The 14,424-nt window shown below is 44.4% G+C and overlaps 1 long non-coding RNA gene across 1 annotated transcript; it reads left to right on the top strand.

Moving 5' to 3' along the window:
• The first annotated feature begins 7,263 nt into the window (after positions 1 to 7,263).
• On the top strand, positions 7,264 to 14,124 carry LOC114698143. Its single transcript, XR_003735306.2, has 3 exons — positions 7,264 to 7,976; positions 9,240 to 9,362; positions 12,243 to 14,124. It is a non-coding gene; the product is annotated as an uncharacterized LOC114698143 (long non-coding RNA).
• The last annotated feature ends 300 nt before the right edge of the window (positions 14,125 to 14,424 follow it).

Below are 14,424 nucleotides of genomic sequence, written 5' to 3' on the forward strand. Positions count from 1 at the left end.
CTTATGTCTAACGTTTCACTTGAAGAATTTTGACACTCTATAATTGGGAGTGCATTTACATTTAAGAATTTTATCTTAATGGTGACCCTTTTAAAAGATTTATTTTTATCTTTAATTATGGATATGCATGCATATCTGTGTGAGGGTAGGTGCACATGAATGCAGGTATCCACGGAGGCCAGAGAGGGCTGTGGATCCCTTGGAGCTAGAGCTAGGGGAAGCTGTGAGCAGCTTGGTGTAGGGGCTGGGAACTGAACTCAGTCCTCAGCAAGAACAAGTGCTCTTTGTCACCGAGCCACCTCCCCAGTTCCCAAGATGACCCTTTTAATGACACAAAGTGCCCCAGTTTATTGCTGTCTTGTCTTGAAGGATGGTTTGATACCTGTATGGACACTCCAGCCTTCCCATGGTTAGTGTTGCATAATATTTCTCCTGTTTTAAGCAGCATGCATCTACTAAAGTTCCACTTCCTCCGAGCATTGTGGACTTAGGCTCGTCTGCATGTGACAGTGTTTGTGCTTCACTTGCCGTGAGAGGACGTGGGTTTGAGTTGGCCATCTCTCTATTTGTCTTCTCTCTTTCCATCTGGTTTTTTTTTCCTGTCCTCCTCTCCTTTTCAATTTTATTTGGAATTATTTTCAATATTGCATCTTATTTATACTGTTGACTAGTCTTTGTTTTATCTTCAGAAATTGTGATTTAATAGGATTAGCCTGTGAGAAGCGGTGAGTTTGGTAGCATGTGCTCCACGGCAGAGGTGGGGAGGTCAGAGGACAACTTTCAGAAGTAGTTTCTCTCCTTCTGCGTTGTTAGGGAGTCTTACTTGTATCTGAAGATGCGCAGACTCCAGGCTAGGCTGGTCCATGAGCTTTTGGAGATCGTTACCCCGCTGGCATCTCCCTCTGGGAGTGCTGGAGTCACAGATGCCTCCCTCTGCATCTTTTACATGGATTCGAGAGATCAAACTCAGGTCATCAGGCTCGTACGGTCGGCGCTTTGTTGGATGAGTCATCTTACCAGCCCCTACAGGTTTTTGTTTGAAGGATGTTGCTCTGGATTATGACAGCATCCCCAATTTATCAGGTTCTGCTTTGAACTCCTGCTAACGTCACATAAAAACAGCATTACAATGGCAGACTTAATTTGCTTTATTATTACTATATGTGTGTTACAAATTCTAAAGTGCTTTGTTAATATCATTGCCTTGGAAAACAATTGTCTCCCGGAGTAAAAATGGAATTTTTTTTTCTTGATATTATTGTTTTCAACACTTTTAGTTTTCTTGGGTAAGACTAGGTCCAAATGTCCTTCCCCATCATTCTACAGAAATACCTTTACCTTTTGTGGCCGGAAGAGCTGTTGATAAAGTTTCCTAGACAATGTTTACATGAAATTGGTTTTCTTTCCTTTATCTTTTGAAGGATAATTATAGCTAGCTACAGAATTCTACATTCATAGCTACTCTCTTCTCCCTCTTCAGTCAGCGCCTCCTCTTCTGCCTCGGGTTTGAAGAGAAATCACCCTCCATTGTCGGCCATTTTTAAGATTTTCTCATTATAGTTGCCATTCAGTAATATCATCATTTGCCCCAGTAAGATTTTCTTTACATTTATTCTGTTGGGGTTTCCTTCATCTGTGTATAGGTATGATATTTAAAAGATACTAGGCTATTATTTATCAGAAATATATTTTTGTCTGTTTCAATCCTCCCTCCCTGTCTTATTCTGCTGCTCCCCTGCTTCTGGGAGCCCTTGGCTGGTCTTCACTCAGTCACTGAGAGTCTTTTCCTTCATTTTTTTCCTTTGTCACTATTTTTCTTTTAGTACTTCACTGTGGAAGTTTCTACTCATCTGCTTAAATGCTGACTTAAGACATTTGCTATTGAGTCTCTACTGTGTGGCCAAGCTACTCTCCCAAATTCCTGACCTGTGCAGCACTAAGTCTGGAATTTCTTTTATGGTTTGTGCAGCTCCCCTGAGAGGCTATACCTCTTTTTAATGTTTCTTTTCTTTCCATTAAGTTACCAAACACAATTATAATAACTTTTTAAAGTAAATGTTGAGGCTTCAATAATGATCTACACTCTATCAAATCTGTTCATATCCACAGATTTTTTTCTTGAATATGAATAACATTTTCCCACTTTTTGTATATCTAAGATTTCTTTTCTCCTAAGTCTTATTTTTATTTATATCTGTAAGTCTGGGTATGTCTGTGCCACAGGTATGTAGGTCCTCACCAAGACCAGAAGAGGGCATCAGATCCCCTGGAGCTGGAGTTACTGGCAGTGGAGCTACCTGATACCCCCATTGGGCACCTAAACTCCTGTCCTCTTCAAAAACAGGGAGTTCTCTGAACCTCTGAGCCTTTTCTCCAGCCCCTGGCGTTTTTAATTATGTGGTAAACATTAGATTATTAGATTGTTGAAAATATGCCCCCTCCCCCGCCCAAGGGTATGGAATTTTGTGTGTCAAGCCTGGAACCCATGGCATGTGAGTGTGGTTATGCTGAGTCTTCATCATAACAGCCTGCAGCAGCTCTCCCACTGAAGTGCTCTGGAGACCTCGGTAGGTGGCTAAGGCATTCAGAGCATTCAGAGCACTCTGAATGATTGGAGCTTCATTCAGCACCTGCCCTGGGTGCCTTCAAATGTCCATCCTGTTTATCTCCCCAGCTGTTCTCCAAGAGGATTTCCTGAGTTGTCCAGTGCACGGTTGAAGTGCGGATTCATTTAAAGGGACCTCTCTGAGATTTTTAGGGTTGTTTCTCTGAGGAAAATGTCTCCTTTCTACTCAGTTCTAGCTCACTAGTTCCAGTTGCCTCTGTGACCCTGTATGCTAGGTAAACTTAGAAACAAAAGATCCCTCAAATAAACAGCTCTATATCAGTCAAAGCAAGATGAACTATATGTCTTTAGTCAGAAAGATTCGACAATTATTTCTGTCTCTCCAAAAACAATATTCAAAATGCTACTGTTCCTTCTGGAAAACCCTTAATTTCACAGATATATTTTAAATAAAAGAGCTACAGTTTAAAATCTCAGTGTACAGCCCTCATGATGTCACTTAATTGTCATGACGTGTCCCAGCACAGCCTGTGATGGACTCAGTTCCTGTGCTGAGCATGGAGTACTTGGCTTTGTTTCCTCCTCCACCCTGTGTGTTCAAACTGCTGACAGTGGTTGCTCACATACACTGCCCTGCTTTTCAGCTGACTGAGTGGGTCGCTACGCCTCACACTTGTTGCCTCCCTGCTGCTTGGATCCTAAGGAACTTTTTGAGCGACAGATCAATTCCAAGATTGCCGGCAGGCCACACACTGATGCAAAGTGTCCATCTTTATTCTGCTTTGCGGTCAGGATCTCTACTCACTGGTGCTTGTGAGCCTTCCAGTGTACATCATGTCCCATCACTGCATCTTTAGAGCATTCTGACTGGGCTGGCGGGAGAGTGTCACCTGGTATGTGTTTAGCACGTCATTCTGTTAATCACGAGCCAGCCTGACTCCTCCTTCATGAAGTAATCCTCAATTTTCATACCATTTTAAATGTTTGGATTTATTTCTTTCTGGTCATTTTTCCTCATACATTTGAATGAATAATCCCTCATATTATTAGAGTTCACAACTCCAAAGCTCTGTAAACACTTACTAAGGCTTGCCATTCATCACTTAACCAGGCTATCCACGTCTAATTGTTTTAAAATGTCTCCACAGATTGACCTCTTGAACTCCCTAGTCATGCTGGCCGTGGTGGGATCTCTTCTCTCTGGGTACAAATACAGCAGGCAGAAGCAGGTCATTTTTCTTGTATTCGTGTAGAGCTGAGGAATGGGATTCATGTCCCATCTTCTCCAACCACAGTCATTTGATCTGAAATACTCATTCAATAAACATACTATCTTAATTATATTGTAAATAATCTTAAACTCTTAATCTTACTGCTTTGTTATGTGAACATATTTAAGGTTTTGTTTTTAATTAAAAAATAAAAATTGCACATTCTTTAAGTGGAATGAATCCATTAAAAATAAAACCCAGTGTGTATAATTAAACAATCATAGTATCCTGTCCCTAGATTTCTCTGTCGTTTCCGGCACCTGGCATTTCTTCCTTAGAGGGTTTTCAACTGCGGACTGTAATTCTTTTCGAATAATGAGAATTCAGATCCCACAAATCACCCAAAGCCAACATCAGTTTCTTTGGCCAGTAAAGCATGCCCGGTTAGCTGCTGGCTTTCAGAAGGCCGACAGAAAGCCCAAGACAATGCACCGAGGATGGTGGTGTTCAAAGCCATCACAGTGTGCTGTAATTACGGTGGCAGGCTCCTTCCTGTCTACAATATCTCCCCAAACAGTCGGCAGTGTGTCTTGGGGTTGACAGGTGGCTAGATTCCCCTCTGTGTTGGTGAGGACATTGGATGTTGCCAGGAGAATTTAAAGCGACATACAGAGTGTCTTAGCACTTGAATTGCTCTGTCTCCCCTTAGCTCTGTGCAATATGCATTTCTTAGGCACATGCAAGGAAAAAGCCTGCTTTCCCCTTAACTCTGCTCCTCACCAAGGCACATTCTCCAATTTGCTGGTTGCCCCCAGGAGCCATCCTTACCGCATCCCCCCAGCAGCCCTGTGCCCATGTTTTATGCAAAGATGTGAGCAGCTGGCCACCAAACCCCTGAGAGTCTGGGGCTTTTGTGTTCCAAAGCCTCTCCTCAGCCCTCTTTTCACTCCCTCCTGGCTTCCAGGCCCTGTGATCTTCCCCTCACTGCTCCCTGGTGCCGGCGCTCGCTGGATGTGCACTGTTCTTTTTACATGCCAGGCATCCTTGCTAAGGAATACCGAACTTTCCTAAACAGTGGTTGATAAACATAGGGATTGGTGTCAGAGGACGTCTGCTGTGTAACAGGTCCTCCTGACGGAGCCTTTGTTCAAGCCTTCTAAAGAGATGCTGTGTTGCCAGGCAGAAATCTAAGAGGTTAGTGTAGCACAATGGATAGAAGCCGGGGTCGGAGGCCAGAGCTGTTAGGAGGCTTCCGTCAGATAATGTATGTAGCATTCTAAACTGGGGAGAGCTTCATGGATGAACCTAGGCCTTGGAATTGGAACGCACAGACTGTAAGTGTGGATCTGTCACTCCCCATCAGTGTGACCTTGGGGAAGGTGAGTTAACTGTTTCCTCTTTATCCTCTCTGGGCTTGCAGTGATGACTCAGAGAGTTGGTAGATACTAAGTGCCTTAAAAATTGCCCAGCATGTACTAAATGCATAATAACTAACAGTCTATGCTGTTAAGCTGGGATAACCCTCCGGCATCATAGCTGACATACTCTGGTGATGTAGAGTAGCACCTAAAGTTGCAGGCATACAGAACAGATTCAAAGTTCCTTTGCAAGCTCTGGCTGGCTACGGCACTTGGCCAAGATGGCTGAGCCTCTCCTTCAGTGTGAACAATGGCAAAGAGTCCTAGACACAGGGTGTAACTAACATCAGGCGTGGAGACCTCCTTTCTGCACTGATAATAGTAAATGAAAACCTTTTCAGGTTAGTGTGAATAATTCCGAGGAACAGAGGAAAAAGTACAACCATCCTGTTGTGTTTCTCTTTTGCTAATTTCATGAAAAGAAAATCCCAAATCCACTCTTTGAGAAGGAAGTGAGGCTGTGTTGGCATGCATTCAGCAGGAGACCAGCCTTCTCACTGGGGAGCCCAGCATTGGAGAAGCCCACAGTAAATGAGGCTGTGGGACAGAACAGGCATGGGCAAATGTTTCTGAAAGTCTTCCTGGACCCCTGGGTACTTCTGTCCTGAACCTTTACAGGGATGCTTGCAAATGACTTTTACCTGAGCCCCTTTTTTGGCTTGTGCCCATTTGGGGGATGATGCCCATTACAGTCCCTGCTGTTCATCATGAGAACTGTGCTCTTTAATTGGGTAGATCACTACTGCAGGTGAGTCCCTCACAAAGCCATCCAGGGCTGTGTCAAAGTTAGCATTCCTCTTTGGAAAGAGACCTGGTGCTCCTCAGTCTTCCTAGAAGAAAATCTGTGCCGCTCAGGTCAGGACTGGCTGATCTCCGAACTACCTCTGGTTTCATCCGACCCTGAGTGGAAAGATAGAGATGTGCGACCCTCTCCTGTTTATCATTCTCCATGGGAGCTGTGTGGACAGCTTCCATTATGCCAGGCCAAATTTAGACGAATGAAAAGGTCGACTAAGTAATTATTGATTTTATATGTGTGCATAAATTAGAGTGTGGAGCCCTTTAGTCACTGTTAAAAATAAGCCTTGTATGGATTGGACTGGAGAGGGCCGGTGCAATGGAGATAAAGTGGTGAGCCTGTACGGTAGACAACTATTTCCTTATGGCTATCATGATAGTTCAAGACTTATGAAAAACATTAGCAGGGAGCATTTTGGATCTGTGTGAGAGGAAACACGGGCTATACTTTCTCTTTAATCATAAAGATGATATTGCCCATAATCCTTTTAGCAACAAGCTTCCCTCAGGCAGCGGTGACTTATGAACGCTATTTTGAGGAGAAGTAGTCAATATATTAGTTTTCTTTTAATTACGCAGCTACAGCAGCGAGTCATGCATGAATTTTATGGAGCTCTGAATTTGCCATCAGTTCTGGGAAGTGGAGAATTTATTCGTATACGAATGGGGCAATTTGCTCTGGTTAGAAGAGAGGAATCCGACCCTTCTGGCATGTGAAGAGCTGGTATTTAAGTGGTAAATTCCAAGAATCTAATCATCAAATCGGCCAAGGCTGTTAATTAAAATTGATGAGCAATAAGCCTTTATGTAACACTACAAAGTGGCGATGCTGGAGAATAACCAAGTGCCTGAAGTTTACAACTGTTAACACGCTCACAAGAGGAGGTGATGGGGACTAGGGGAGAAAGCATTTTGTTAGCCAGCGTGCCGTGTGTGTGTGTGTGTGTGTGTGTGTGTGTGTGTGTGTGTGTGTGTAGGGACTATGGCTTTGTAAACTTGAGAGCTGAGTCTAACTAACTACAGGATGACTTTACTTTGTGTAGGCCTTGGTGGTTCCACGTGGTTCATGCATGATGTATGCGTCTTGAAGTCTAGATTACTGTAATTGTGCATCATCTTGGTTAGTAGTTCCTGTAATGCTAAGAAGCAAACTGTCTCATTTGGGTTGAGCTTGGTATGCCTCAAAAGCAGCCTGGGGGGGGGGGGAGTAGATTGATACATCCTGCTGATCTAATGGGCCACAGCAACTCCCAAATTGAAGAAATGAGGATTGGCATGTCAAGAAAGAAGCTTTGCTAGAAGAGGGTGGTGGCCCGAGGGTGGAAATCCTGACTCCTAGCCCCTCCTGAGAGCTGTGTAGTGGTTAGCTCTGCTCTGGGCACCAGATCCAATCCTGATCTTAAGCTAGGAGCTTGGCATCCCTGTGCCATGTGACTCAGCTGTGATAGTGTGTTCTAATTTTCCTAAGGAGGTGTCTTCTATCTACAAGTTTCCTTCCAGGCATGATGGTAGCTGGACTTCGCGTTCCTCCGCCGGGCTCTTATCTAATGACCTTGTCCATTTGTAACTGCTGTCTCCCATTGCTGTTTCGTTTCCAAAAGTCAGAGTCAAGAGTTCCGCAGCCTTGAATATCACTTAACTCCCACTAGCCCGGATGTCACCTGCTTCCAGATTTTCCATGTCATCTCTTGAATCAATGCTGGGACACGCTCTGCTCCTCTGGGCTGTCCCTCTTCCCCTCCCCAGACAAATCTGATACTTACATTACTCACATTCAAACTGCACATCCAATGTCTAGCACAGTGCCTGGTTCAGGGTTGGTATTCAAGAAATATTAGGCAAAGGAATGAATTCATTCTCTCCGTAGCCGGGACTTTCTTCCAGTGTTTACTGGAAATTTATCTTCGCAGGTGTTCTAAGTCTCAGCACAGCCAGGTTGCCTCCCTGAGCTGGGACACCGCAGCAAGCTGGCATGCATCTTAGGTAAGTGGGTGTCATCAGGAAGATGCAGCTTCGATGCCCCGTTCTTCTCTCTGCACTTTTAATTGTGTTTTCCCCAAGGGAATTCATAAATCTTTTTATTTGATGAAATTAGTTTATACCAAGGTGCAACTTAAAGCAGTTAGCCGATTAACTTCAAGGGTTGGCCCAAGGCGCCTTATTAGACCAAGAGAAGGTCAGTCTTAGGTATTGCAGGAATTAATTTTAGAAATCTTGGTGGAATACAATCTTAGGAAGGCCACAGCAGATAGATGTAAATATATATGTATCTGTATCAATGTATGTGTCTGCCATGTGGAAGGAAGAATATACATATGTCTCAAAAACAAAAATTATCTTCTTCTCTGAGTGGACTAAACACTCCTTGGGAGTTGGACCCTTCCTCACCTCCAGATGCGGAGAGCCTGGTCATGATGAATGGTGTGTATGGCAGTGTGAAGACACTTAGGACTGATCCTTTCTACCTCCAGGGGAACTGCAAGCCAGGCTGACGATTATCAAGTGTTTTCCCCGCTGGTCTTAGTCACGCTCCTGCTACTTCCCGTCGGCTGTTGGAGTTTTTCTTAGGGCTTCCATACAAGGCAGATGGAATGTTCTAAACATGGTGGCCTCAGCCCTGTTCAGATATGATAATTCCATTCTTCTGGCCAGAAGTTGATTTAAGGAATTGTGGAGATGTCTGGGGAGATGGCTCATTCAGTAAGGAGCTTGCCTTCACAAGTGAGGGAACCTGGGTTCAATCACCAGCACCCGTGTTTAAAAAAAGAAAACAAAAACAAAATGAAACAAAACAAAAACACTGAGCACAATAGCTTCTGCCTGAAATCCCAGGCCTTGCTGTCAGCAGCCTGGCTGTAGTGAGCCCCAGGTTCAGAGACCTGCCTCAGAAAATAAGGTGGTACATGACGGGAGAAGATGCCTGTGATGTTGACTTCCAGACTCAGCACACATGCACCCATGCGCACACAGCACACAGGAACATAGATGCATGCATGTGTGCATGTACACACATGTGCATACACACACACACACACACACACACACACACACACACACACATCCATACATGTACACTGGTTGGGTGCAAAATTCTAAGAATTAGAGAGGAAGTCTATGGGGGGGGCGGCAGTTCTTAGAAGGGTTTTGCTTTTTGTAGGAAAGGATGACACCACCCACATTACTGCCCTTGAAGTTGCTGTCAGGTTATAATGGCTGACATTCATGAATTTTTTTTTCCTTGGACAGCATGAACCTGGAGCCAGGATCCTGGGATCTCTATGATGAAATTCTAGAAGCTGCTCTGATTCACTTGAAAACGACGAAAGGAAGAAAGCCTATTGTAAGAATTGAGCACAACTTTTGAAAGAGGTTTGTTTTAATCATGCTATGACTGGTCAGTCTTATGTTGCCTGGGAAGATGATATTTTTACTTTCCTCTGTGGAAAACATCTTAACTCATCTTGAAGTTATTGTACTATTATTATGATATGTGCTTCCAAGAGTTTCCTTTTAATCAGACAAAATTAAGTCCTATGAAACACCAAATGCAAAGTAGCCCCTCATCAAGGTGCCTATGAGCATCAGCCACACATGGCCACAGCTGGATGGCTCTTCTCTACTACAGAGAAGACGACCACAGCTGGTGTCCCCACCCAACATAAAGAGAAGTTCCAGGGAAAGAAAGACTACTTTCTGACCATTTAAAATCAGGGAGATAACTCAGTTGGACCCAAGTTCAATCCCCAGAACACACATCAAAGGGCCGGTGTGGTAGCTGGGGAGCTAGGGGCAGGGGGGTGCATGGGGCTTGAAGGCCGGGCCACCCAGCCTATGACTAGTTGTAAACCACTGAGAAACCCCGTGTCAAAAAACAAGGTTGGTGTGCATGAGGAATAACACTAAAGTTTGCCCTCTGACCCCCCACACTTGCATCAACCCACAAAAACACACACACACACACACACACACACACACACACTATCAGATAACCAGATGTGGCAACCTCTCTGCTGAGGTTGGGCTTCTAAGAGTGTGGGATATGAATATGATAGTGAATTTGAAAGTACCTTAAAAATGGGAATGTTCTGGACACTTGAGGGCATCACTGCTGACAGTGGCCGAGAGAAAGAAAATTCTAGGGTGGGCCCAGGATAGCAGAAGCAGCTGTATTTAAGGAAGGGCTCTAGAGTCTGGTGACTTGGGTAAGGACAAGTGTAGCTAATGGAGTGTCCTTCCTGAGAGGGGACTCTGACACTTACCTGAATTAGCAAGGTGTTCCCAGGAAGGTGGGTGGCTGAGCTCTGCTATCAGGAGCGGCTGCTGGTACATCTTTATACAGGGCTCGCAATCCCACGGCATCATGTCACATCAGATATGGTGTAATGCAATGTGACTAATGTAATCAGATGTGGAGTGCACCACAGCAAGTTGGACAATTTGAAAAGAGAAATAGACTTCTCTCTAAATCATGGTCGAGTACTTTTCTAAGTGGAGGGTTTGATTTTTTAGACTAGACAGTTCTCTGTGCCAACCTTCTAGTGAGGAACGTATGTTGGAAAAGGCTAGTTTTCCCCCAAAGTGGTGACCCTGGAACTTCACAAGTTGGCCTTTACCTGCCTGACAAATCAGCACACCTCACCTCTCTGCTCAGCAAGTGTGCAAACAGGTTTCCAAAATCATAAGTCATAGGCACACATGAATTTTGCTGTATTTGTTTAACGATCTGTCCACTTCCATATAAGCTTCCTGAAAACAGCGGGCGGGTGATCTCTGTCCCCCTATCTCATTCACAAGTACAAGTTACTGGAAACGCTACTCTGTGGCTTGCTTTGTGGAGACAACCAGTCTCTTCAGTCCCGGGGGGGCTCTAGTGCTGAGTAGTCTCGCTCTGTGTCTCCTTCCTCCCTCTGCCTCCTCTCTTCCTGCACATTTAACTTTCTAACATGTACGTGAGGGTTTACGAGTCAGAGAAAAGCTCCAAGGCAGTGATACAGTCAGTTCTAACAAACACACAAACACAGCATCGTTGGTACAGCCAGTCCTAACAAACAGCATTGTTGGTACAGTCAGTCCTCACAAACACAGCATCATCGTTGCTACAGTCAGTCCTGACAAACACAGCATCATCATTGCTACAGTCAGTCCTGACAAACACAGCATCATCATTGCTACAGTCAGTCCTGACAAACATCATCACTGGTCCAGTCAGTCCTGACAAACACAGCATCATCACTGGTCCAGTCAGTCCTCACAAACACAGCATCATCGTTGCTACAGTCAGTCCTGACAAACATCATCACTGGTCCAGTCAGTCCTGACAAACACAGCATCATCACTGGTCCAGTCAGTCCTGACAAACACAGCATCATCACTGGTCCAGTCAGTCCTGACAAACATCATCACTGGTCCAGTCAGTCCTGACAAACATCATCATTGGTCCAGTCAGTCCTAACAAACATCATCATTGGTCCAGTCAGTCCTAACAAACACAGCATCATCATTGCTACAGTCAGTCCTAACAAACACAGCATCATAATCATTGGGCTACAGAGCCTGGTCGATGAACAGATGGAGATGGAGGTGCTCTGTGAGAAGGTGTCAGGCTCCGTCTGCTCTTGCTCTCTCTACCCTAGTTTAGGAAGTGCTGCCTTCCACCAAAGAATCAGAGAGACCCTTGTTTTCCTCATTGTTCACTTGCAGGAAAGAGAACACCAAGAGTCCGAAGGCTCAGCTGACAATGGGATTTGCTCTTGGCTTCTCCTGTGGTGTTGTTTTCACTGTTCTGGGGATCCAGCCTAGGAGACAGAAGCCCACTGTGTCCAGGCACCCATGCAGCTGTTCACCCCATCTCGTATGTGTGTCCTTCCGTCAGAGGTTACAAACACCCGACAGAAACTCGATAAACACAGGTTGAGCAGATGCCTGTGACTTCTACAGACAGAGGAAGTTGACCAGTCATCTCCATCCACTTCCCTTTTCATCCCCTTTTCCCTCTGTCTCTGTACCTCTCACTACTCAGTGCCTTTCCTCCCAGGCCTCTACCTCTCTTTCTGCGGGCCTCTCGTGTCTTAGCCCTCACTTCCATGAAATGCTTCTTCTCCCATGTGCTCTTTTCCTGGGCCCTGCCCTTGGCTCCACAATAGCTGGTTAGTGTGAGAAGCTAATCCCATTAACGTTTTAACTTGTTACCACTCACTAGCCACTGCCATTGACTTAATGAGATTCTGAGTTCTACGTGTCTCGTCACAGGTCTTCTCTTCAATTATAACCTCGGTGGGTCCAGCACAGAGAGAGGATCACAGAGCTCAAGAAAAGGTGAAGGAGTGGCCAGACCGGAGGGAGAGGATGAAAACTGGACAAAGCTGGTTTTTACTCAAGGGCTCCAGAAGGGCAGGTTGGCAGGAGAAACTAACAAACCTTTCTGAAAAGGAAGTGTAAGAGTAACTTACCAGAGAGGGTAAATAAGGGAACACACCTTCAGTCAAGGCTGCTTTAACCAAGACAACAGCCATTAGCAAAATGATAATATAATAAATCAATGCCGTGGATCCAAGGTGGTTTCGAAGTCAAAAGCTTCTGGTAGGTGTCCCAGCATTTTCTGGGAAGAAGTTTGCCTTCCAAAGTCAAAAGCAAAAATGCTTACAAAATGCATGTGTCATTAAGGCCCCTGGGCACTGCAGAAATGCATTAGCTATGGGGTTGCTAAATGTTTCTTGCAAACTGAAGTACAGGAAATGAAGGGTGTGGCGCAGCACAGCCCCAGGAGGACCTTCAGGGTTGAGAGTGTTCTGTACCTTGCAATGTCAGGGATGAGCGCCGATACAAGGCTAGTATTTAACTTTACTTCATAATGTGAACCACCTTCCTATTTAAATAGCCATGTTTTTAAAGTAGCTTTCATATTTGAAATGTGAGCTGTGGATCAAGAATTGTTTGGCTGGAAGGATTCAACTTCTGCAGGGGTGGGTGGACTTCTACAGAGGTGGGTGGATTTTTGTAAAGGGCACTGGGTTACCACTCTTTTTGACACAAAAGCCTTTTCTTAGATTTCAATTTTCTTTCCTCACCTGAAATGAACAGTCGCCAAAGGACTATGAAGTAGTTTTAAGTTTTCTTTGACAAGTCTTGCTCAGTGGCCTCAATCTCATTATATAATACAACATGTGTTTGGTGCATCAACTCTGATGGCCTCAATCTCATTGTGTAATATGGCATGGGTTTGATGGGTCAGCTTGGCTAGCAGTACCATTTAATGTCATCAGGGTCTTTGAGGTGTCTACCATAGGGGGTGGTGATGAGTACTCTACGGACTTCTATACACGGGGTGCCAGTCTTCTTTGGGGATCACTGCCTCTGCCACTCAGTGTTTAGTAAGTATAGTTCTAAATTATTTGTTCTGTTTAATGTTCAGCTATGAAGTCATACACCAATAGACTAGCCATAAAAATATTTAAAATGCCGCATCTACTATTTTGTTAATCTTGGTTATCAACTTGACATACTTGGGAACAGAGAGCCTCAACTGAGGGACCACACCCATTGAGTTAGCCTGTAGGTGCGTTTGTGGAACGTTTCTTAATTGTCAACTGGTGTAGTTGTCTGGCCTACTGTGAGCCATCTAATCCCTAGGCAGCAACAGAAAACAAACCAGAATGCTGTTGTCAATGGATGGTCTTCTGCAGTATATTAAAAATCATTATTTTTATGTAAGCTTTTGTTACTTGAGGTTTTCATTTGTGCCCTCATCATCTGTGGTGAGAGCCTAGGTCTTCAGGCTCACAGATCACTGCCTTTGTCGGCATCTGATAATCCCAGTGTGCAGTGTGTTGCAAACTTGGTAAAGAAATTGGAATGCATTCTGAGCTGATTAAGTACTATGACTAGATAGGTTAAGAGTTGAAGTCACACTTTAATCATATCACTGGTCTATGTGTGAAGTTATGTATGTGAAATGTATAAAATATTTGCTACCACTCTATGTCTCGTTGGTCTTATAGCGAGCTGTTTATATCTTAGATAGTCTTTTATAACTCAGGGGCACTGGTATTTTAGTCTTGGTCTGTAATCATTAAAGAAAAATCATTGAAGCTGGCTTGAAAATGTATTTTCTGCTTGTGCTTATACATGTTAGGTTCTGATTTATGAAGAGCTTGGCAGGTGTTACTCCCACCCTTTTAATAAGAAACACCCAATAAACAAGAAAGCAATGTTCCTTTCATTCATCTGAGAGCCATGATGAAGGTATAACCACACTCAGGAAGTTCTACCTGAGCTCTGCTCATGCGGAGTTAAACTTGCTAAGTGAGTGGTAAGAACACTATGGTGGTATTTCCGCAGAACCGGAGGGGCTGAGTATGTCCCAGACACACAGCGAGACACCGCCGGACACCACAGTCTTGAGGGAGGCTGGCAGTTCTCTCCAGAACACTTT

Source organism: Peromyscus leucopus, chromosome 19, assembly GCF_004664715.2.
Source record: "Peromyscus leucopus breed LL Stock chromosome 19, UCI_PerLeu_2.1, whole genome shotgun sequence".
In the NCBI taxonomy this organism is placed as follows: Eukaryota; Metazoa; Chordata; class Mammalia; order Rodentia; family Cricetidae; genus Peromyscus; species Peromyscus leucopus.